Source organism: Xenopus laevis, chromosome 2S (assembly GCF_017654675.1).
Source record: "Xenopus laevis strain J_2021 chromosome 2S, Xenopus_laevis_v10.1, whole genome shotgun sequence".
NCBI classification, from domain to species: Eukaryota; Metazoa; Chordata; class Amphibia; order Anura; family Pipidae; genus Xenopus; species Xenopus laevis.
The window spans coordinates 37,632,656-37,657,028 of NC_054374.1; the positions used below are offsets into that span (position 1 = coordinate 37,632,656).

General features: G+C 40.2%; 1 long non-coding RNA gene across 1 annotated transcript; it reads left to right on the forward strand.

The window, feature by feature from the left end:
- Positions 1-4,681: 4,681 nt before the first annotated feature.
- LOC121400491 lies at positions 4,682-10,917 on the forward strand. Its single transcript, XR_005965774.1, has 4 exons — positions 4,682-5,008; positions 7,883-7,961; positions 8,414-8,536; positions 10,250-10,917. It is a non-coding gene; the product is annotated as an uncharacterized LOC121400491 (long non-coding RNA).
- Positions 10,918-24,373: the final 13,456 nt, after the last annotated feature.

The window sequence follows — 24,373 nt, forward strand, 5'->3', positions numbered from 1 at the left end:
CTAAAAAACTCTGACTTAGGGAGATCATGTTGACTCTGCAGATTGGATAGGGTTATGGGTCCTTTTATTGTATAGCATTTGTTTATCCTGGTGATATTTTTTGAACGCCACCTTTGAAAGGGTACAGGATTTTGGCCAGGTATGAATTCTGGGTTTTAAAACTAGGGATGCACCGAATCCACTATTTTGTATTCGGCCGAACCCCCGAATCCTTCGTGAAAGATTCGGCCGAATACCGAACTGAATCCGAACCCTAATTTGCATATGTTAATTAGGGGTGGGAAGGGGAAAACATTTTTTACTTTTTTGTTTTCTGACAAAAAGTCGCGCGTTTTCCCTCCCCACCCCTAATTTGCATATGCAAATTAGGATTCGGTTTATATATTTATTATTATTTTATTAACATTTATTTATATAGCGCCAGCATTTTTTGCAGCGCTGTAAAGTAAATGTGTTTATACAACTGAATCACATTAATTACATACATAGAACATATGGAGTTACATACATCACAACCAATACTGGTACAAAAGGTGAGGAAGGCCCTGTGCAAAGGAGCATACAATCTAAAAGGAAGGGAATAAGACACAAGGTGTGGGAGTAGGCAAGATCAGAATTGAGTGGGTGAGTGATGTGAGAGATTGCATTTGGTATTTAAGCGTGAGGGTAGGCTTCTCTAAAGAAGAGCATTTTAAGAGATCTTTTGAAAGCAGAATCCATTTTTTAAAAGAGCAAACAGATTTTTTAATATTTAATTTGGAATCTGACATGGGGCTAGACATATTGACAGTTTCCCAACTTCAGTCACTCTTTACTGCTGTACTGCAAGTTGGAGTGATATCCTCCACCCCCCCTAGCAGCCTAAAACAGAACAATGGGACAGTAACCAGATAGCAGCTCCCTAACACAAGATAACAGCTGCCTGGTGGATATAGTATAATCCAGGTCCCACTGCGACACATTCAGTTACATTGTGTAGGAGAAACAACAGCACGGCAGAAAGCAGTTCCTTTCTGAAAGCACATGACCAGGCAAAATTACCTGAGATGGCTGCCTACACACCAATATTACAACTAAAAAAAATACACTTGCTGGTTCAGGAATTAAATGTTATATTGTACAGTGAATTATTTACAGTGTAAACAGTGTAATTTAGAAATAAAAACTACACCATAAAAATCATGACAGAATCCCTTTAATATTATAAAAGGTATAACAGTGCAAATGAACAAAAAGACGTCAAAAAAAGAGACATACGGTACATTAAAAATACAAATAATTTCAAAAATAAAAAGGAAAAATGTGGAATTCCCATACTTAGCTCTAAATATATATTTTTCTGGTCCTGGAGGCAAGGGGAAACAAATGGGATAAACTCCTAAGTAGATCCAAAGAGCTGACTATTTATCAATGATTTGAGGCGCAACAGGAAACTGGACACTCCCCCCCAGTCCATGGCCTAGCAGGACACAGATTGAGCTTTTTAATGACTTCCTGAGAGTAGAAACTGGGCCAAGAATATAATGACCATTACTCCTAAAAGGAACATAGTAGAGAAATGATATCATATTCATTGTCTATAGTGCCTCCTGCTGATTTCTTAGATACTGAACATCAATAATGTATGACCTGCCCCTGCCCAGATATTCCCATCTGAGTGCAAAACCTAATCATATTTGGACTCATTTGACAACAGGTATGGATTCTGTGATGAAAAATGTGTTTGATTTACTTTATATTGTGAACTCCACATCACCTATGAGGGGCCTTAATGTGAACTCTAAATCCCCCCTCCTTGGGCTTTCAACCCTCCACATGGAATGGCTCTTATCAGTTAGTTATCAGCCAGGGCATCACAGGCTGTGACCCCTTTACTCATGGCTCATTCCAAACCTCAGTGAAAAGAGGCCTGTTACGTATCTGATTTTGGTACTGGCAGAAATTTTTTTTTCACGACACCCTGGCCTGTCTTATTAAAGGGGTTGTTTGCCAACTTTAAGGATGAGTTAGGGAGTGATATTCTGAGACCATTTGCAGTTGGATTTTATTTTTTATTACTTGTGGTTTTTGAGTTATTTAGCTTTTTATTCAGCAGCTATCCAGTTTGCAGTTTCAACAATCTGGTTGCTAGGGCTCAAATTACCCGAGCAACCATGCATTGATTTGAATAAGAGACTGGAATATGAATAGGAGAGGCCTAAATTGAAAGATGAGTAATAAAAAGTAGCAATAACAATACGTGTGTAGCCTTACAGAGCATTTGTCTTTTAGATGGTGTCAGCGACCCCCCCATTTGAATGCACACAAGAGTGAGAAGAACAAGGCAAAGAATTAATACAATTGCAGAAAATAAATAATGAAGGCCAACTAAAAACTGATTAGAACTGGCCATTCATAAAACCCCAACATGCCCAGTTCCAGCCAGAATATATATAAAGGTGGCCATTAACAGGCAGACTTAAGCTTAGAGTTTGAGCACTGACTTTGCCAAACAGGAAGAGCTGATGTATGACCAGCTTAAAGGGGTGGTTCACCTTTAAGTTAATTTTTAGTATGTTATAGAATGGCCAACTTTTCAATTGGTCTTCATTATTTAATTTCTATAGTTTTTGACTGATTTGCCTTTTTCCTTTGACTCTTTCAGCTTTCAAATGTGGGTCACTGACCCCATCTTAAAAAAATGTTCTGTAAGGCTACACATGTATTGTTATTGCTACTTTTTATTACTCATCTTTCTATTCAGGCCTCTCCAATTCATATTCCCATCTTTTATTCAAGTCAATGCATGGTTGCTAGGGTAATTTGGACCCTACCAACCAGACGGCAAATATTACAAACTGGAGAGCTGCTTGATAAAAAGCTAAATAACTCGACAACCACAAATATTAAACAATGAAAACCAATTGCAAATGGTCTCAGAATATCACTCTCTACATCATACTAAAAGTTCATTTAAAAGTGAATAACCTCTTTAAGGGCAGCTTTAAAACTATAGTGCCCACGTTCTTATCATTTTTTATGATTGGAAATGCTTAATAGTTTATTTAGACTACCAGTTTGATTATATCTCCTGTGGAATTGTTCACCTGCATTAATAAATATATGGAAAGTAGTGTTTGTGGGTGAGGGTCTCAACTAGGGTTGCCACCTTTTAAAAAAAAATTACCGGCCACTGGTGGGGGGCGGAAAAGAAAGGGTGAATGAGGAAAGCCAATGAGGAACGCTGCAAAAGGGGCGGATCCATGGGGAGTAGCGCCACAAAAGGGGCGGGGACACCGCCCAAAGCCGACGAAAATGTAAGTTTTCATCGGCAGGCAGGGGAATTTGTAAATGGTATTACAAATTACCGGCACCTACATTGCCGGTAAATTTGTAATACCGGCCCGGCCCTGACAGGTGTTTTACCAGCTAAGCCGGTAAAATACCGGCCGGGTGGCTACCCTAGTCTCAATCAAGATCCCACGCTCTGCTGGGATAAGGAAATAATAGGGGATCGCAGGATCAGGGTTGCCAGGTTGGTGGTTTTCTAGCCGAATTGGGCTATTAATTTATATCCCAGGCTGGTTTTGAAAGTACAAACTAGCCAAGGTACGGATTTGGGCTACTTTTGGGGCCTTTGGCTAGTTTGTACTTTGGAAACCAGCCAACGTTTTTTTCTTGCCCTAATATGCCAAGCCTGCCTCTCCCAATGCATGTTGGGTAATGTAGTTTTTGTTTAACAATTTGCCAACTGCCAAGTTTAATGTAAAACTACAATACCCAACATGCAATGGGACTGACTTGTGTAGAAGTTGGGAGTTACCAGATTTTGGGCTCTGTACCCCCGTCCCCTTTAAGCATTCTTGCATTTTCTGGTGACTTTCCTCAATTTCAGACAATTTTGGGGCAAAAATCTGCAGGTATAAAATGTATAGATGTTTAACCTGTTTTACCAATATTTATTGAAATTATATATGTATTAGGGCCTTATGGGGCACCTCTCCCCCCCCCCCCGCCACGGGCAAATCTGTCCCATTTTGCTTCATGGAAAAATTTGAAAAAGGCACATTTTCATATATATTCATTTAATTTCACTGCACATATTGTGCTATTTTGGGCTACTTTTGTAGTGCTTCTTGGCTAATTTTGGGCTGGTTTTGTAGCTGACTTTGGCTGGTTTTGAAAATTAGACCGGGCAACCCTTAATACGTGCAAAGTCTAGAATAGACACTAAAGAGACACTTCAGAAAGATCCTTCTGTCCATAAAGCAGTGCTGTAACTGGTGGGGGTTAGACGTGCGTCCTCTGTGACGGAACCTCCCAACTGTCCCGTTTTTAGAGGGACAGTCCCTCTTTTGACAGCTCAACCTGCAGTCCCTCATTTGTACTGGAAAGTCCAGTTTTTCTCTGCACTGAACAGCCAGAAAAAGAAACAAAGTTTCTTACTTAATTGGTTTTGGCAGAGAGCCCAGAACAGCCTCAGCAGCAGATAAGATGCTTTTGTGACAATTTGGACATAAGCAAATAAGTAATTGTAACACGATAAGATAACAGGTCCCTTGGGAGAAGTTAGACTTATTAAAGGGCAATTCGCATTCATTAGCAAAACTGTAATAGCTGTAAAAAAACACAGAAATATGTTCAAACTTTTCTTAAAAATGGTAATTAGGGGCGTGGTCACATAAAATGGGCGTGGTCAAAATATCGTCCCTCTTTTTATTTTTAAAATGTTGGGAGGTATGGACTCCGAGAGCTAAATTGTGCGGGTACATGACAGACCCACTGGAATCATGAGCCAAAACTGTAGGCGCTGCCCATGCCCCGGCTGTGTCTCTTATCGTATCAAATACATCCGTCATATGGATCTGCTTGTGACCTTTTTGAACGTGTCTGGGTATTTGTGCACAGTCCCTAACTCTGGAGTTCTCGGCCCCGCCTCTCCCCGCTATTCAGCCAATCGCTGCAGGCTTCCTGTATGAAGGCATTTCTGTGTGCAGCGTGTGGTGCCGAGAGAAAACAAACAGAACAAGTGAGTGAGAAGAGGCGAGGGTATGTGGGATTGTGAATGAGTGTGTGCTTGCAGGGGAGCTGCTTCTCACTGCTGTTTCTGCTGTATTCAGAGGCACACTCATACGGAACGCATTTGTTGTTCATATATGTGCACTAAGGCTTCTCAGCTCTCTCTATTCCTGCTGCAATAGCTCATGCCTTCATTATACAGCTACGTACATTGGCTTCCAGACGACTGGGCCAAAGGTAAAGGAGAACTAAACCCTTTATGGCTAAAAATGACATATTTTATATACTGAACTTATTGCACCAGCCTAAAGCTTGTCAATAGCAGCAATGATCCAGGACTTCAAACTTGTCACAGGGGGTCACCATCTTGGAAAGTGTCTGTGACACTCACATGCTCACTGGGCTCTGAGCAGCTGTTGAGAATTAAACTTAGGGGTCGTCACTAATTATCAAGTAGAAAGTGAGGTTTGTGTGTAATATAAGCTGATGCTACAGGGCTGATTATTATGTTATGATACTAATTGCATAAATAATTATCTGTATTAATTACTAATCAGCCATATATTGTGACATTTCTATTCTGTATATACTGTATATTGTGAGTGGGTCCCTAAGCTCAGTAAGTGACAGCAGCACAGAGCATGTGCAGTGAATCAGCAGAAAAGAAGTTGGGGAGCTACATGGGCATCTTTGGAAACTCAGATCTTCCCTGCTTAAGGGTTGTGGTTGATTTGGGCTGGTACAGAACCCAAAAACATAATGTGCAACATTATAATAGAAAGCAGGACAAATCCAAGGCAGTAGCTATGACTGCAAAGTGCTTTTATTGGGGAAAAGTGACTTGATAAAGGGCCAATGCCCGAAACATGTTGTGGAGCATTTTTCCCCAATAAAAGCACTTTGCAGTCATAGCTACTGCCTTGGATTTGTCCTGCTTTCTATTATAATACTGACTGTATCAATTTGGGTGTGGACACAGGACACCTTGCAGGAGAATCCACCTACATGTACTAAAGGTGAGCTACAGCCTATTTATAATTGATAATGTGCAACATTTCTTGCTACTTCTAGTTAAGCTTTAGTTAAAATTGTGCGCATGTACAGGGCACCTCAGAAACTAACTGTGCCTGTGTGTGCCCTGAATAGAAGAATTTCTGGACTGCAGCAGAGTTATACTTTGCAGAACAGCTTAAAGCTTTTTTTAAAATTGATTTCACCTTCAGAATAACTGACTAATTGTAGGAAAAAATTACTGATGGTATGTATATGTACATTTTATGACCAATGATTAGAGCTTTATTTATTTTTAGCCTTTCCTTCTCCTTTAAAGTTTAATTTGTTTTGGTGGTTTGTTTTCTATGTATACTAACGAATTTTTAAAAAAACATTTTTTGATGTTACTGGTCCTTTAAGACAGTGGTTTAATGAGACTTCTGGTTATCCTGCATCTTGCTGGGAATACTAGTATCCATGAAGCATTCTTCTCATCTTAGAGCTACTTAGTGATGCAGAGTTGTGCATATATTTAGAATGGCAAGAGTCAAAAAGGTAGACAATCGGTGCTCATTGGAAAGTTAAAATCACCTCTAAACTATTTTGCCTTCCTTCTTAGAGTTTGGGTATTTCATTGTTGATCAGAGAACACTAATGTAAAGGAGAGAAAGGAGTAAAAATGGCAACAGAGCCTGGAACAGCAAAGCCAGCCAGATCAAAGAAAGAACCTCAGCCACTCATCATCCCAAAAAATGCAACTGACGAGCAAAGACTAAAACTGGAGAGGTTGATGAGGAACCCCATAAGAAGTGACTCATTGTTTGGGGATCAATAAATGAAAGGCAAGTTTTGGCACTTCACCTGTTTTACAACTACAGCTCCCAAACCTTATGCTACTGTCAGTTTTAGTTATGCAATGGTTGGAGTGCCAAAGTTCAACTTTGAATTGAATGGTACAGAATTTGAATGTAATATGCATTTCTGAGTCCAGGGAGCAGCTTTTGTTGCACTACAATTCGAAACATTCAGACATCACCAAAAGCAACATCTAATGGGCAAAGTGCTTTGTTTTCATAAGTGTTTTTACTTTCCAACTTTTTACTTTTGCCAACAAAACATTTGCTGTATAGCGCTGAATAATTGCAGATGCAAATGACTTGTCTGTAGCTGGAACAAAAGCTGGCTCTCGCACACCCAATGTAAGATGCGAAGTCTGGTGCTCGGTGGTAGAGGTTCGGCCACCTCACAATTGAATCAATAAAGAAGAAATCCACGGCACACAGGCTGCTGCAAGCAAGGAGCCCCTTGCACGTTTAATGCGGAAGTGAGCAACGTTTCGGGGTCACGCCCCTTTGTCAAGCTTGACAAAGGGGCGTGACCCCGAAACGTTGCTCACTTCCGCATTAAACGTGCAAGGGGTTCCTTGCTTGCAGCAGCCTGTGTGCCGTGGATTTCTTCTTTATTGTCTGTAGCTGGGCCTTCCCCATCTTGTGCTGAAGTATAATTCCCAGCATGATCCAAAAGCCTTCTAGTTTTATAGTGTGACGTTAGAATGGTATGCACCCTGTGCTAATATATGACTAGCACTGGAATGTTCAAGTAAAGGCCCAAAATATTTGATGCAAAAAGTAAAACATAGTTATCATGTCACTCTTTAAGCACCTCTTCTCTAGTGTAAATAATCCCAACTTGGCCAGCATTGTTTCAACACTGAGGTCAGGTTAGCCCATTCAATAATGTCCCTTTTGAACAATGCTTTTGTAATTTTTGTGTGAAAGGAAAATAAAGTCCAGCTTCTCAGTGTATGTTTTAGTTGCTGACTAACAGCCGCTAGACAGAAATATGAATCATATTATTTATCATCCCACTTAACTCGATTCTTTTTTTGTAGGATAAACTTGCTGCAATCACGGAGAGGCTCAAGGAATGTTCTCCAAGATCTGCTCCAGAAGTTGTTAGAGATGTCATGGGTAACCATTAACCTAAACTGCATTTGTGGATCATATGATCATATGAATTGGTGATTAAATGCATTCTGTCATTTTGCATACAAATAATTGCATCCCTGATTTTAGCAGTATTTTAAACTGCTACAGGCATGGACTTCTGTTCCCAAAATACATCAATGCACAGCTTACCTTAGTATAAATACAGTTTAATACTAATTAATAGGATAAGTAACTGTTGTGACATAAGTGATAGTTATGTGTGTGATGTACCAATGAGAAAACAGTAATTGCAATAAGACGAGCCAAAAGTTTTACAAATATGTTTTTCACTATTATTCACATTGGCATCACTACTTTAAAATCACAGCTCACCCAAATACTATAATATATCATACACATGAAGTAATAAATCACCCGAACACTCTAATATTTAAATCTGTGCAGTCAACGCATAATAATATTCAGTTTTCCAGGGTCAAGTGCAAGGGCTGGCAGTGGAGAGTTCCATATATATCAGCATCCAACTGCTGCATGAAGAGAGAATGAAGAGAAACAGATGCTGAATAGTGAAGATAAACTTGATTATTTCAGAAATGGTACAGAATTGTTAATTGATTGTATTTAGAAAGTTTCTTACTTCAGTATGAGGAAGCTTACAGTATATTAAATTTAAAAATTTGCGATAGTTCCCCTTTAAAGGCATGCTGCCAGTATATTTGAAGCCCACATGGACGATATGCTTAATTTTCTCCAAACCAAGTATACGTAGCTGTACATTCCTCCAACACTCCAGTCCTGATTTACGTAAATGAATAGCTCAGGGTGAAAATAAAAACTGTGTAAATAGATAGGCTGTGCAAAATATTTTTTTTTCTCATATAGTTAATTAGCCAAAAATGTATTGTGTAAAGGCTGGAGTGACTGGATGTCTAACATAATAGCCAGAACACTACTTCCTGCTTTTCAGCTCTCTAACTCTGAGTTAGTCAGCGACTTGAAGGGGGGGCCACATGGTACATATCTGTTCAGTGAGTTTGCAATTGATCCTCAGCATTCAGCTCAGATTCAAAAGCAACAGATATGACCCATGTGGCCCCTCTTCAAGTCTCTGATTGGTTACTGCCTTGTAACCAGGGTAACCAGTCAGTGGAAACCAAGATAGTTGAAAAGCAGGAAGTTAGGCTATGTTCTGTTATGTTAGACATCCAGTCACTTTAGCCTTCGCACTTGCTGTATGCTTTATTTTGCACCTGAAAGGGCTGATGGGTACCCTCACTTGTCCTAGTAAGTCCGGGGCACATTTGGCATTTTCTTTTAATGAAAGGGCTCCATGTATGCATGTCGTCTAGTATATTTGCATGTCTGATAGGGATTTAGTTTAGTTTACTGCTTTGTTAAAGGGGTAGTTCAACTTTAACCTTAATTTGTTATAGATTATCCTTTATTGTTATCTCTACTGTCTTTCGATTTAGGCCCTCTCTTATTCATCTTTTACATCTGTCATTTAAAGCACTGTCTGCCAGGCTAAATTGGACTGTAATTCCAAACTGGAGAACTGCTGAACAAAATGCTAAATAATTAACCACAACAAATAAAAAAGATCAGTTGCATATTTTCACGGTCTTCATCAAGCTAAATTTGAATTTAACTGCTTTTAAGCCAAGTTAGAATTCTGCAATTTGTATGATTATTTAGCTGCTAGGGGCAACTGGTTTCCATTATAATGTATGTATATACAGGGTGCATGTAATGTATGTAAGTATGTATGTATGTACAAAGTAACCAGGATGTTCCCAGTTGATGATGCTTCCCAGGCAAGAATTCCTATGATGCTTCGATGAACCCCTGTAAAAGTTAGTTTTAACTAGCTGGCTGTCATCTGACAAAGATACACCATTTCTAACCAGTTATTGCTATGTAAATAACAATTTAAGAATAGTGCAGATCAGCCTTATGCCAAGATTTCCATTTATTTCACAGTTTAATAGAAGGTTAAAGTTGCAGGGTATAAGGAATGGCCAGGAGGCAGATTAACTGCTCAACGTGTTTATTGTAGGCTCAACGTGTTTCAAACCTTTCGGTTCTTTGTCAAACTTTGCCAACATATTGGCTTCTGAGTGGGTAGGACCTGTGAAGTAGTGAAGCAAAGAACCTAACCTGGTTAGGATAAGTCTGGCTAAAAGGAGCCAAAAAGCCCTTCACATGCAAGACATGCAACATAAAACCTTCTGAAAACAGAAATAAAACTACAGGATCTGATAGAACGGAACTAAATTATATATTCATTTCTGTTCTCTTTTTCATTTTAGAAAGATGTACAGATCCTGAAAATTCCACAGAATCCAGTGATAAAACAGATTTAGAAGACCAATGACTTCAATGTAGAACAATGTATTCTCCAGCTTCAACACCATGGACTTTACATTTTCCATTAAAGGCGTTATTTTTCGATGTGTTCATATTTCGTGCCTTCAGTGTTACGTTGACTTCTTGTTTTTGAATCTGAGCACAACATGGAACAGTACGTAATTATTATTATCTTTTTTAAATTTTGTAATGATGAAAACAAAGGACAGAGTGTCATCAAACTAATACAAAGTTTTACTGTAAGTAAAGATGTGTCTGATTCTCAGGAGCATTGGGCACAGATACATCACTGTATGCTCAGCCTTAAGCATTTTAGCAGCAGATTATAAACATTAAAAAGAACAGAAAGAAAAGAAACCCTTTCAAAGTGATAACACTTTATCATCATTTATTTTGAAATCATCTGTAAGTTATGGAGAGCATTACGAAAAGGTTAAAGAATAAAAATACAATCAGAGAGCCCTGATTACATACAATCTAATATCACTTGATATATTAAAGAACCAATAATGCCATGAAGTGATTTTTTATAACATTCAAAGTTTGTATACGTTTAGTCAGCACCTAAAAATAAACTATGTCCTGCCAACAAATGTTACTTTATAATTTATACATGAGTGAGGTTTTTCATTCTGTAGTCCTATTCAGCTTATCTGTTATCTGTTGTATAAGAGGGTGCACCCAACCTGACATTATAATAGGTGAACTTCCCAGGTAATGCAAAGCAAAGATTCTACACTAGAATAACCTATTATGCATCACCACACCACTCCCAAGCCCATGAACCATACACTTCAAAGCACAATTTATTATCTCTGAAATATATTGGGTGCATGGACTGAGAAGCTGTGTGATACATTGCAGGTGTATTCTATGGTCTATGATTCTTTGCTTTGCATTACATGTGATTACACCACAGAGCTGCTTTCAGTCTCTACTAGTCCGTCCCTCCGGCTTTGATCTATCGAAATACGCAGAAATCAATAGGAAGTGGATGTTAACAAATTTTTGGAATTTGCATAATTGCAAATTCAAAATTGCTCCCGGTCACCATCTTCCTGCTCTTCGTATTGTCTTCGGGTCTGAACACCAATTTGCGCATGCGCAGTTGAAGCCGATTCATGATTTGGCCCAACTGAGAATGCTCCGGCAGGCTTCGTGTCGACTAAGAGACCTGAAGACAATACGAAGAGCTTGAAGATGGCGACCAGGAGCTCCGCTGCACTTTTCTGCATTTAAAGTGCAAAAATCTGCAGCCTGTTCCTGTACCTGGGCCAATGCAATGTATCTGGGTGCAGGCATATCAAGAAGCTTAGGAGCAGTTTCTCGGCTTGCGTTGTATGCAAGCCAAACTTTAACATTAGCCTTAGGGTTGTCACATGTCTGGTTTTGAATTTGGCCACCTGCTTTTTATATAGGCTGGTCAGTTATTGTACAGTGATGTGGAATATGTTGGCACTATATATGTTAATAATAACTTTCTGTCCTGGTTTGAGAGTTCTGAAACCTGGAAAAAACTGTTCATAATAAAGCCCAGAAATGTGCAAATCCCTGTCAGTTATAGCATTGTCCCTGGACTTACTTAAATTATCAGCATCCTCAACTCCACCAACATCATCTGACTCATGGGGGCAAATTCACTAAGCGACGAACATGCGATAGCGGCGGCTTCGCCGTACTTCGCCAGGCGTAGTTTCGCCAGGGCTGCTCAAATTTACTAAAATCTGAAGTTGCGCCCAGGGAGGCGAAAGGTAGCAAAGTTGCACTAGCATTAATTTGTCAAGCAAAGCGAAGTTACGTTAGCGTTGCCTAATTTGCCTACCGTATATGTAGCAACAAATACATTACACTACACAAGCCTGGGAAAGCTTCATAAAATAAAATAGAGTTGTTATTTTGAACTATACATGTGCCCACTGTATAGTTGAGTTGCCATAAGTTAGAAAATGTAGGGGGGGGAAAAAAATTTACGATCTTTTTCAGCCTAAAACCCTTAAAAAAGATGCCAGCAGAAAAAATGTCAACTTTTTTTGAAGCAAGTCCTTTCTACTCTATTGCACTTCACCTGGTCTTAGGTGGCGAAGGCAAGCCTGGCGCAAGAGCTAACATTCAGTAAAATCCGCAAGTTATTGAATAAGCGTAGTTACGAACCTTCGCCATAGCACAACTTCGTCTGGCGTAAGGGTGCGAAGTAGTGCGAGAGTAGGTCTACTTCACGCTGGCGAATTTTCTTTAGTAAATTTGCCCCTAGGTTCTCAGAAATGTGGATTCGGTATAGTGATCACCACAATGAAGATAAGTAGTGATTATGCACAATAAATGCATCATGGATTTGTTCTGTGACACGGTTTACTGATTTGCTTTTTATTACTTTTTTTGCATACAATAATAGCAATAAAACAATAAAAACAGAGTAAAACTACATATACTTTATACAGAAATGGGCATATGAACTTTTTAAACTGGGAATAGAAATGTTTTTTATGGATTGATATTACATATGATATTCTTTGTAATTAGTAATTCTGGGACGGCCCACCACAATGGACCTGGTATTGGTTACTCCCATAGTTTTCCCTTGGAGGAGTGTGGTTGCTATATTGAGTCCCTAGCAATGACTCCTGACATTAGATTGTTAAATGATTCCTATTCCTTTACACAAGTGGAATCCGTGCTTGTTAGTGTAGCAGTTCCCAGTCAGTGTTTGTGCCAGATAGAGCCCTGCTTTTGCACACTGGGGCCCATTGGCACTGACGTCAAAGGCCACCTCTGTGTATTCCCACACATTAATAAGTGGTAATATACACACGCATAGTTAAATCTAGTAAAAATGTGGCATCAAGGTGACATCACAGGGCGCAGACATTGGAATTACTGCCCTCAGTGTTGTATCCTGTGGTGACATAAGTAGTGTTAGCCAGAAGACTATGGGGGTCGGTGACTCCTTCGGTCGGCAGGAGCCTCATCTGAACAGTGTGAGTAGTAAGGCATTTTGAAAGGTTAGCTTTTTTAACCCTTGCACTTTTATAAAAGGTATAAATGATCCAGAGGGAACTGAGCACTGTAATTCTGTTTCACATGGTTCTGCCCTACTGCAAACCATTCCCCTCCTGAGACCTTAACTTGGTCCTCACTGCCTTACAAACTCCCCCCTTTGAACCATTGGCGACGGTTTCCCTACCATGGTTAACTTGGAAAATTGTCTTACTCATCACTATTTCATAAGCTTGCAGAGTTGCAAAACTAAGTGGTCTTTATTCTCAGCCTTCCTGGTTTTTTGTTCTGATCGGGTGGTCCTCCACACCATCCCATCCTTTGTACCCAAGGTGGTCTCTGCCTTCCACATTAACCAGGACATCACAATCCCATCACTCTGCCCATATTCACTCTCTCGACCCAGTACGGGCTCTAAAATTCTGCCTTGACTGCACAAAGGAGATCCAAACATCTTCCTTGCTCTTTGTGCTGCATTCAGAGATATACTGTATAAAGGCTCCCCTGCATCCAAAACCACCATTTTCAGATGGATCCGGGAGGCCATCCGCCGGTCTTGTGCGGCGTTCCAGTAATTTGGAGCTTTCTGGATAACGTGTTTCTGAATAATGGATCCCATACCTGTAAATATAGACATAAATGGGGCATCTCAAAAAAAGGATTTTGTAGGACCTCCGTTATGGTAGAAATATTCCGGTAATTGATCAGGAGATCTTAAACCTTTCTCACAATGGTGTTGGGATGAGTATGCTTGGGCTTTAGAAGCAGCGTTATGTCTGTTACACTGGAGCATATAAAACCAGTGAGATCTCATACACACTCTACTGTACATTTCCAAACTACTCTATGTACCACCTCTAGGAAAAAGCTAAAAACAAAAACAACACAAAATAGTGGAATGCAAACACTGTCAGCACTGAGAATAAGAAGACGTGCAATTATTTTCCCAGACACATTGCATCTTGTTTTAACCTAATGTCTGCCTTGTTTGTTCAGTGGCTGGCATTCTTACTGGTTTAATTTGATAGTGGGTGTCACAGATTTTACAGTGGGTGTGGTTTCAGGCATGCATAATAGTGATGGGCGAATTTATTCGGCAGGCGCAAATTCACGGCAAATTCCCGAAAATTCCCGAGCTTCAAAAAAAAAGGACGCCAGCACCGTTTCTCAAATTTTTGCCATTTCGGGGCAAATTCGTGAATTTTTCACCCATCACTAATGCACAACGTTGGCTCAGGAAATAGAACATAATTTTAATAATATTGTCTTCAGACACCTGTCACTTAAAATTGTTTTCACCACCAGAGGTGCGCAAACTCCGGTAGAGGGAAACAATAGTTATAAAAAAAAAAGCCCCCACCAGTGCTAGGTCACCTGCACCAGGAGGGAGCACCTGGGGGCGGCCATGTTGTATAGCAGACATGCATTTAATAAACGTGTCTCCCCCGCTTGCTCATTATGCACGAGTTATCTTAGCATTTTCCTTCATTTTTATTGGATTTAATCTTGTATTTACAGCATTATGAAAGTAGCATGTGTTTCATGAACATGAAGCATTCTTTATAGAAATAGAACAGGGGTAGCAGTAAGCAAGGGAAAGGGTTCAGGGCTTTCTAATGATGTTAACAAGGGTGCACATTAAAAATGACACAATCTCTACCAGTTTGCTGAAAAATTAGTCCAATTAAATTGCTGAGCCAACTGCAAGCCTATCGCCAATACCAGAGTATAGTAGTACAGATTAATTCAAATGACCAGTAGATGGCACTGAGAACATACAGTATTGCAGATCCTCACATTATTGTTATAATAATCAAGCATTTAGAAACATTGTTTATTTGTGTAATTGCTGAATGTTAAATTACCAACAACAGTGCACATTTTAATGAAATAAATGCAACTGTTCTCCCTTTCGTGTAAAATGTTTTTAACTACCCTGACACCCAGGGGCATAGTGTAACTCTGCATCCCCAGTCCCCCACCAACATATATGTCTGGACCCCTGTGGTGCAAGGTGGTGGGGAGCCTTCAGGTGCAGTTGGGCAGCAGGGAATGGAGGGATCTCAATCTAACCAGACCTTTTCTTCCACTGGGCTCACCTGCAGCCAAGGGTTCTATAGTTACACCACTTCTCACATAAGGGAAAGCTTAGGTCACAAGGGCCTTCAAAATCCTGACCGCTGAGCTACAAATGTTGGGCTATTTATTTGTGTCAATTTTCTTCAGTGATATTTATATCCTTCTGACATCTATAAAGAAAGTGTATACACCTTGCATCACCCACACCATTTTATTTACATTTGTATATGCATCTGTGTTGCTGGATACTTGTGAGATTTCCTGGAGTAGCCAACTTCGGGGCCTACCCAAAAACATTAGACCCGGGGCCCACCCAAAAACCTTAGACCAGGGGCACATCCAAAAACTTTAGACCAGGGGCACATCCAAAAACTTTAGACAAGGGGCCCACCCAAAAACACTTAGACCAGTGGCCCACTCTCTTCACTACTATTATTCTTATTATTATACTGAACCTCTATTCTCCTAGTCTCTTTTCTTTGCATACTATAATCTATTATTCCATCGATTTAGCCTCTTTGTTCTCATAGAAATAGGGAATGGCCATGAAATAGGCCAAATGTTTAACAGCACGAGGGCCACGACACCTGGGCCCACCGGGAGGTTTCCTGGTATCCCGGGGGGCTAGTCCAACACTGAACATGGCAGCTGTTTGGAAAGAATGAGATGAGTAGGGCAGATATGAGGACCAAGTTTTACATCCACATGGGACCATGAAACCCCTAGGGGAAAAGTGCACTGAGCTCACCTAAACTCTTAAATGATAAGGTAGGTTCATTCATTAAACATTAGGTAAACACAGAAACCACATCATGTTCAGGTCCAGCAAGAATATATCTAAGGGCAACTTCAAAATTACAGCACCGACTTTCAACGCAGTTTCAAATAATGATAAAAATGCTTAACTTATTTGACATGACACTTTTGTGGCACAATAATTACATATATTAACAGTTTATATGATACTTTAGAAAGGTTGGTGGCATTACATCAGATCCATAACACTACCAGCAGGGGCGTAACTACAGAGGAACCAGACCATGCAGCTGCAGGGGGGCCCAGGAGGTATAGGGGCCCCATGAGGCCCTAAATGAGCAATTTTAATATATATTGGTAAAAAAGGACATCCTCTGGATATGTTGGGGGCCCTAAAATGAATTTGCTGTGGGGTCCAGTAAAATCTAGTTACACCACTGACTACCAGATTGCTGCTGTGAATTTATCATACTTATATCACTTTTACAATCTGATAAATGACACTGTTTGTAAACTGCCCCCAAAGGAGTCTTCTAGAATATGGCAGGCGATTGTATATATATAAATGAAAGGACAGGTTAGGTAACAGGCAATATGATGACAAATTGTATATGAAAGGAGGAGCAGGAGGGAGGAGAGGATGAGGTTGTCTGAAAACATCCCCACTGTGCAAACATGCAGTTAAAGCCTTAAATAGGAAAGTATTCACATATGCTATACACATTTTAACAACCTAAACAAAAAATGACAGTTTTTAACCCTTAATTAAAGTATTACAGGCAGACACTTGAAAATGAAACAAATGATGCAAATTAATGGCACATATACAGCCTTTATTTTCAGAGCAATAAATAGAAACTTGCAGCCTCTTATGATACGGCTCAATTCAGAGTAAATCTAGGAGGAAGCAAAGACAATTTAACACAAAAAAAACTTTCTTAGTGCAGTTTTACTTTACTCCACTGTTTTTGATTTTCCCCTCGATTTACAGACCCTTAACCTGAATAATCTCTAAATCCTACCAACTCAAAAGGCCTGTTTCTTCCGGTGCTGTACACCGATAAAACAGGCTGTATGCAAATTTGGATTTATGATGTTTAAAGTTATAATTTGGCTAATGGCTTTGCCCCATAACACCTTTGTTGAGGGTTAAAATCTTGTATTTTTGGTTTACAGTAATACTGTAAACCAGCATAAGACATGCAAATAAGGATTATTCATTTTAACAATGACACCATATTACCTGCTAATAAATATATTAATGGGTCAGTTGTTATAACTTAATCCTTTAATAGACCAGTAACACCAAAACATATGTAGGGACCTCGCAGGGTTAATTTCCCTTTTCAGTCGGAGCCTCATGGCTGAGAGGCAGGGTTTCCTAAGGGGCTGAGCCCTTGATTGGTGCAGCATGGCTGATCCCAAAGGCAACCACAAGGTGTCGCTGTCACAATATAAAAGGAGAATGCCATTACAGTTTTACAGTGTTGCTGTTCAGTGGCGACACTACAGGGGGAGCAGAGGGTGCGCACCCCCTCAGGGCCCCCTGGCAGCCCGCGCGCCACTAAAGGGGGGTGGGGGGCACGGCTGTGCGACACGCACCAGGGCCCGCCCCCCTCTAGCTACGTTACTGATGCTGTTGTCTTTCTGCTGAACCTTGTTTCACTGTGAATCTTATCCGGCAAAATGTAGGCTAAAAGGGAGTTCGACAGGCCTGCCAAGGCTGGGCAGGATCCTCCAGTGCCTGAAAGCTCAACCAAGAAGGTTTGAAGTTTGGTTTGTTTGATTTTTATGTCCACACTATGGAGAGTGTTGAGAGCTGCAGTTCAGCAATGGATGTCAGGAGAGCTCACGCTATAGACAGCGTTGGGAGCAAATACCTGAAGGATTCAAGCCTTGTTATGTGCTCAACTGAGAGAGTCTGGAGCCTATAAAGAATCTTCATCGCTGTGGATGCCTGTCAGCTCTGTGTGAGACTACGCATCTGTGTTACCTGAGGGAAGGAGTAGGAAAGGATAAGGATCCAGCGATCTCTCCTGTTTGGAGAAACAGGCTGTTTATGTGCCTGCCACGTGGGAGCAAATACTTTCCATCGGGAAAGGTATTTGGGCAGGTAGCGCTACCTAGGACTGGTACTCTTTTGGGGACAAGGGATGTAGACTCTGGGCTGCCAAAATGGAGTAGTGCGGGACTTTTCCTGGCAGCGAATTACCAGGACTGGACTGCTACAGGTTCCTAGGGTAGTGGGTCATGCTATTTAAATGCATAATGTACTGTGACCATGTTTACTTGACCTTTAATGTTATATAAGTTATTTGTTACATCGTACAAGTGTGTAAGTGAAAGTTTTTCCTAATGGGCCAAACGCAGATTTATTCCCGGATCCCATTAGGTGGAGGCACTGCCAGAGAGGAGTTTCCCAGTACCTTTCACTTAGCAAAGGGGACTCAGGACCTGCATGGTAAGAACTGGTGTGATGTAAAACCTTGGCACCAGGGGGGTGGCCAAAAATGGGTTACATTACCTTAACATTTCATGACACAGCAGCTCAAGCAGTGACCCAAACATTTAATTTTTTCACATGGTCACCCCAGAATACCACTCCTTATTGTGATCTGTACACATACCATGCTCTGTCCAGTGTTGGACCAGGGTGTCCAAAGCCCACAAGGGATGCCACCTTAGGTCTTCTCACCAGCCATCTTAGGGCCCCCATCTCAGTTGCAAACTCCAACCTCCATGATGTGGTAACCTACCACCAGCAGGCCCAGATTTGTGTGCAAGGCCACCCAGGCCTAGGGTGGCAAAATATTAGGGACAGCATGCCATCCAGACGCTTTATGGGAAGCTGCGTGTTCCCAGAGCTGCATTCACACGTGTGATCGCGCGCAAAGGGGGAGGGGGGTAGTGCGGCCCTGACCACCACCTATATACTCCCTCACAGGAGGCGATTTGGGGGGGAAAGGAGGTGGGATGAAATTCTGTCACATGTTGCCCCACTTCAAGCACTGATCTGTTTATTCAGCCCATAGCAAAGAGATATTATCATTTCATCAACCACAGATCACCTTCTCTATAGAGCAATACGCGCCTTCATTGTGCAGCTAAGGATCAATAGGAGATTGGCAATTCTGTGATACAGGACAATGTTCTCTGCATTACATTGAACCCCTGCTGATGGAAAACATTATAATATTTGACCAGGCAGTAAACTCTTCTTCAATAGAGCCTTTTTGTCTGTGCTTTTGGATCCAGTAATAAACCCTTGTAATGTAATTGCCCATATTTTACCTTTCTAAAAAAAAAAAAACCTGATGGTGGCTTACCTGCCCTTCTGCACGTACGCACCTGGCACCACTTTATACTTTTACTTACAAGTACACTGTAATGCACTGTAGTAAATAGTAATCACGTGTTTTACATTTGAACTAGAAAAGATGTGATACAGGTTTAATATTAAGAAAAAATATTACGCATATGAAAAGTACATTTGTTTTTACATTTTTTTACATCACTACAATTTTGGGACCTGTTATGCAGAATGCTCGGGATCTAGGGTTTTCCAGATAACGGATCTTTCCATCATTTAGTACACTGTAATGCACTGTGTTAAATAGTAATCACGTGTTTTACATTTGAACTAGAAAATATGTGATACAGGTTTAATATTAAGAAAAAATATTAAGAAAAAATATTACGCATATGAAAGTACATTTGTTTTTACATTTTTTTTACATCACTACAATTTTGGGACCTGTTATGCAGAATGCTCGGGATCTAGGGTTTTCCAGATAACGGATCTTTCCATCATTTAGAACTTCATACATTACATCTACTAGAAATCATGTAAATATTAAATAAACTCTATAGGCTGGTTTTGCTTCCAATCAAGATTAATTATCTATTAGTTGGGGTCAAGAACAAGGGGGAGAGTTTAATTACTACATAGAAAAAGGAAATAATTTTTAAAAATCTGGATTATTTGAATAAAATACAGTCTATTGGAGATGGCCTTGCCATAATTCGGAGCTCTCTGGATAATGGGTTTCCGGTTAACAGATCCCATATCTGTATATATAGTTGTAAAGGACTGCAGTTTTGTGCAATGGCATGCTCGCTTACATTTCATTTTAATGTATTAAAATATCACAGTACCATAGCATTTTAGTACAGGGTTACTACAAATGCTCATACAGTAAATGTCTACTGAAATAATGTACTATGTATATTTGACGTAGGAGAAGCCTGTAAGACTCATTTACTATTACAACCTGAGATGCTTAAATGCTATTAACAAGGTGCCTTTGTATAATCCTTGCAACTTGCACATAGCACCTGCTTTCTCAGGGGAAACAACCATGTTGGATAAAAGCAGGCACTCAATGAGAAATTCTCCTGCCAAGTGTATAAAAATCAAGGTGCAAAATAGAAGGAGCCATATGCGTTTCATGCTATAATCAGTGCAGGATTTGAAAATGACAAACCCCTAGGCCTATTGAACCCCCTAAAACTCCTCTGCAGTGCACACATGCATCACACGCTTACTGTTAACGTGTGCTCACTTGTGCCTACAGACACCCAGACTGGTAGATTTAAATAACTTTTAAAATCTGAAGCACGTCCAGTATCCAATGTTCAGAGTGTCAGTAGGAATGAGGAAAAAGATACATCTGGGTGGCATGCTTCCCCAAAAACTTGCCTTTGCGGCCTTCCCACAAATCGGGCCTAGTTATACAGGTATTGGATCTATTATCCAGAAACCCATTTTCAGGAAAGATCTGAATTACAGAAAGGCTTTCTCCCATAGATTCCATTAGGACTCAAATTTGTAAAAATTATTTGACTTTTTCTCTGTAATAATAAAACAGTACCCTGTAGCCTATTGGGTTTCTTTAATATTTAATGATTTCCTCCATCTCAAACCTGCTGAGATCATGTAGAAGTCAATGGCAGACGTCCCATTCACAATTGGAAGATATTCCGATCTGCATAGGGTTTCGTACAATAATCCAAATATTTTGTGGTTTTTAGGTGATAATCTGGAAAAGTCAGAGTTTTAGGGAGTCAAATCCAAAAAAACTGTACAATTCAGAATTTTTAATGAGTCTTTTCCTGCACCAGATTTTTGTCGTGAACATGTATTGATAAATACGGTTATCAGCGGGAATTTGGTCAGAGTGGTTTTAACAAAATAGTGAGAAATTTTTGAAGTTTGATAAATAACCCACTTAGGGCTCTAACAGACGAGCGTTTGAAGCTGCGCTCCCCTGCGTTCTGTTTTTATGCATTCAGATGCAGGGGTGCACAGGAGTAGACACATTCAGTTATTTTCAATGGGGCTGTATTCACACAGGCGCATGTAGGCGCCGAACGCAGGAAAAATGCAGCATGTTGAGTCTCAACCTGCGTTCAGTGCCTACATGCGCCTGTGTGAGTACAGCCCCATTGAAAAAAACTGAATGCGTCTACTCCTGCGCTCCCCTGCCTGCGGCAGGGGAGCGCAGCTTCAAACGCTCATCTGTAAGAGCCCTAAGTGTATGCTCTAAAGTAGGGATGCACCGAATCCAGGATTCTGTTCGGGATTCGGCCTTTCTCAGCAGGATTCGGCCGAATCCTTCTGCCCGGCTGAACCGAATTTGAATCCTAATTTGTATAGGCAAATTAGGGGTGGGGAGGGAAATTGTGTGACTTTTTGTCACAAAACAAAGAAGTAAAACATTTTTGCCTTCCCTCTCCTAATTTGCACATGCAAATTAGGATTCGGATTCGGTTTGGTATTCGTCTTACCTTGTAATAATGTGTGGGGTAGAAGGGTATAAACTCCCCCCCTGTTCTTTGTTCTGTATTCTGCCTCTTTGGAGCACAGAATCCTTGCAGCTCGTATCAATAAACTTCAACTCTTTACCTCAAGTGATCTCCTGTTTAATGTGAATTGCCACAACACCAGCCTGGCTGGTAAAAATGTTACTTAATCCCAATTTTATTAATATGGAAAAATCATAGGTAGATCTGTATTTTTTTCTAGAAAAAGGGGAAAAAAGAAAAAACGGATGAATAAAAGCTAAAGCCATGTCGATTACAAACATTTAATTAGGAAATTGCACCTTACACATCATGTTAACAAACAAATTATTTGTATGAAACATTACCACAATCTTTTCTTTTTTTACAGTTCATAATTTAGCTGCAAAGGGGCAAATTCCTCCCACCCTGCCTTCTACAATATTCACCCCACCCTGCCTCCTGCGATATGTTTAATGTTTATAGTGGGCCCCAAGCGATATCCCCAATCAGTAGGATATTTAACCCTATAAAGTCCTACAAATGTTATCTGTGTGGATCTTGAAGTCCCATCTGTAGTGTCTCCCTCTGTACAAAAACCTCCAGCAACCCTACAAACTACACCAAGAGTCTTGCTGTGAATTGTACCTCAACAAGAGCCAGGTTATGTCAATATAGACATATATATATATTATACTATATATTCAATTGTAGGATTAACCTGGGCTACAGTTAACACCCATTAGGGCAGTTTAACAGTCACCACTCTCATCCACCAGGAATATATATTCCAGCTGCCTAGTGGCACATAGCAGTCATTGTAACCAGTATTAAATGGGCTAATTAAAATGAATGTGTGCCCATTTCTGGCAATAAGTAAAAAGCCATTGAAGCTGAAGAAACACTATATGAGAGATGTGCCAGATGCAGCATCAGAGCACATGCTTCCCTTAGACGCAACTCATGCAGCACCACTGACTATGATATGGGCTGGAAAACAACTTGTATTCAAAATGAAGTAACAGAAGGGACAGGAGCGCCCATGTGTGAATCAGCTAGAAGCAATATTTTTGACACAAGAACAATTCTGCCTCCTAAAGTGACCGTTATAGAAAGGTAAATAGAATGAGCATTGACTCTTTCTTAGCTGTGAAGGATGAAAGAAATCTAAATATTCTAGAATTCTTAAATACTTCTAATATAGCAATATCCTTTATGGAAAAATGAACACGTGTGACATTTGTGATTGGTTGAACCCTCTTGTGGTGCCTGCCAGTGCTCAACACATCAGTAAATAAACATCAGGCTTTTTGGCTGATCTCTGCCAGCAGCTTTTGGCAGTTGGAAATCTTGTGACAGTTGGGATTTTAGTTTCAGCAGCAGCTTCCTACACTGAGAGGTGAAACCAACAACTGGAAGGGTAAATGTTGTAAAAATGTAATTATCAGTCCTTGACCCTGTTATATAATCTTATGTGTGAGCATCACATCAGTCCCTAATTTTAAAGTTGCTTTAGCTTCAGGGGTGCAGCTTAAACATTTTATTTTCAAAATCAAGCTTTTTGGCTGATCTATTCCAGCAGCTTTTGGCAGTTGGGAATCTTGTGTCAGTTGAGAATCTTGTGACAGTTGGGATTTTAGCTTCAGCAGCAGCAGCTTCCTACACTGAGAGGTGAGACCAACAACTGGAAAGGTAAATGTTGGTTTCAGTCAATGTAATTATTAGTCCTTGATATATAACCTTATGTGTGAGCATCACATCAGTCCCTAATTATATAGCTGATTTAGCAATAGCTGCAGGGCTGCAGGTTAAACATTTTTCATTTAAAAAAATTTCACCTATGATGGGGATGCAGCCTTGTGTGTTTTGTGCTTGTATTGGTTTGATTGCATTTTAATTTTTGTACAGATATGGGACCTGTTATCTAGAATGCTCAGGACCTGCGGTTTTCTGGATAACGGATCTTTCCGTAATCTGGATCTTCATACCTTAATTCTATTCAAAACTATTTAAACATTAAGGGCTCTTACAGACGAGCGTTTGAAGCTGCGCTCCCCTGCGTTCCGTTTTTATGCGTTCAACCTCAGGGGAGCGCAGAAGTAGACGCAATTAGTTTTTTTCAATGGGGCTGTACTCACACAGGCGCATGTAGGCGCCGAACGCAGGTTGAGACGCAACATGCTGCATTTTTCCTGCGTTCGGCGCCTACATGTGCATGTGTGAGTACAGCCCCATTGAAAAAAACTAATTGCGTCTACTTCTGCGCTCCCCTGCATAAAAACGGAACACGGGATATATTTTATCCAAATATTCTAAATGTTTGAAATGATTTCATTCCTCTCTGTAATAATTAGGGATGCACCGAATCCACTATTTGGGATTTGGCTGAATATATACGATTTTCTAGTAGACAAAGTATGAAGATCCAAATTACAGAGAGAGATCTGTTATCTGGA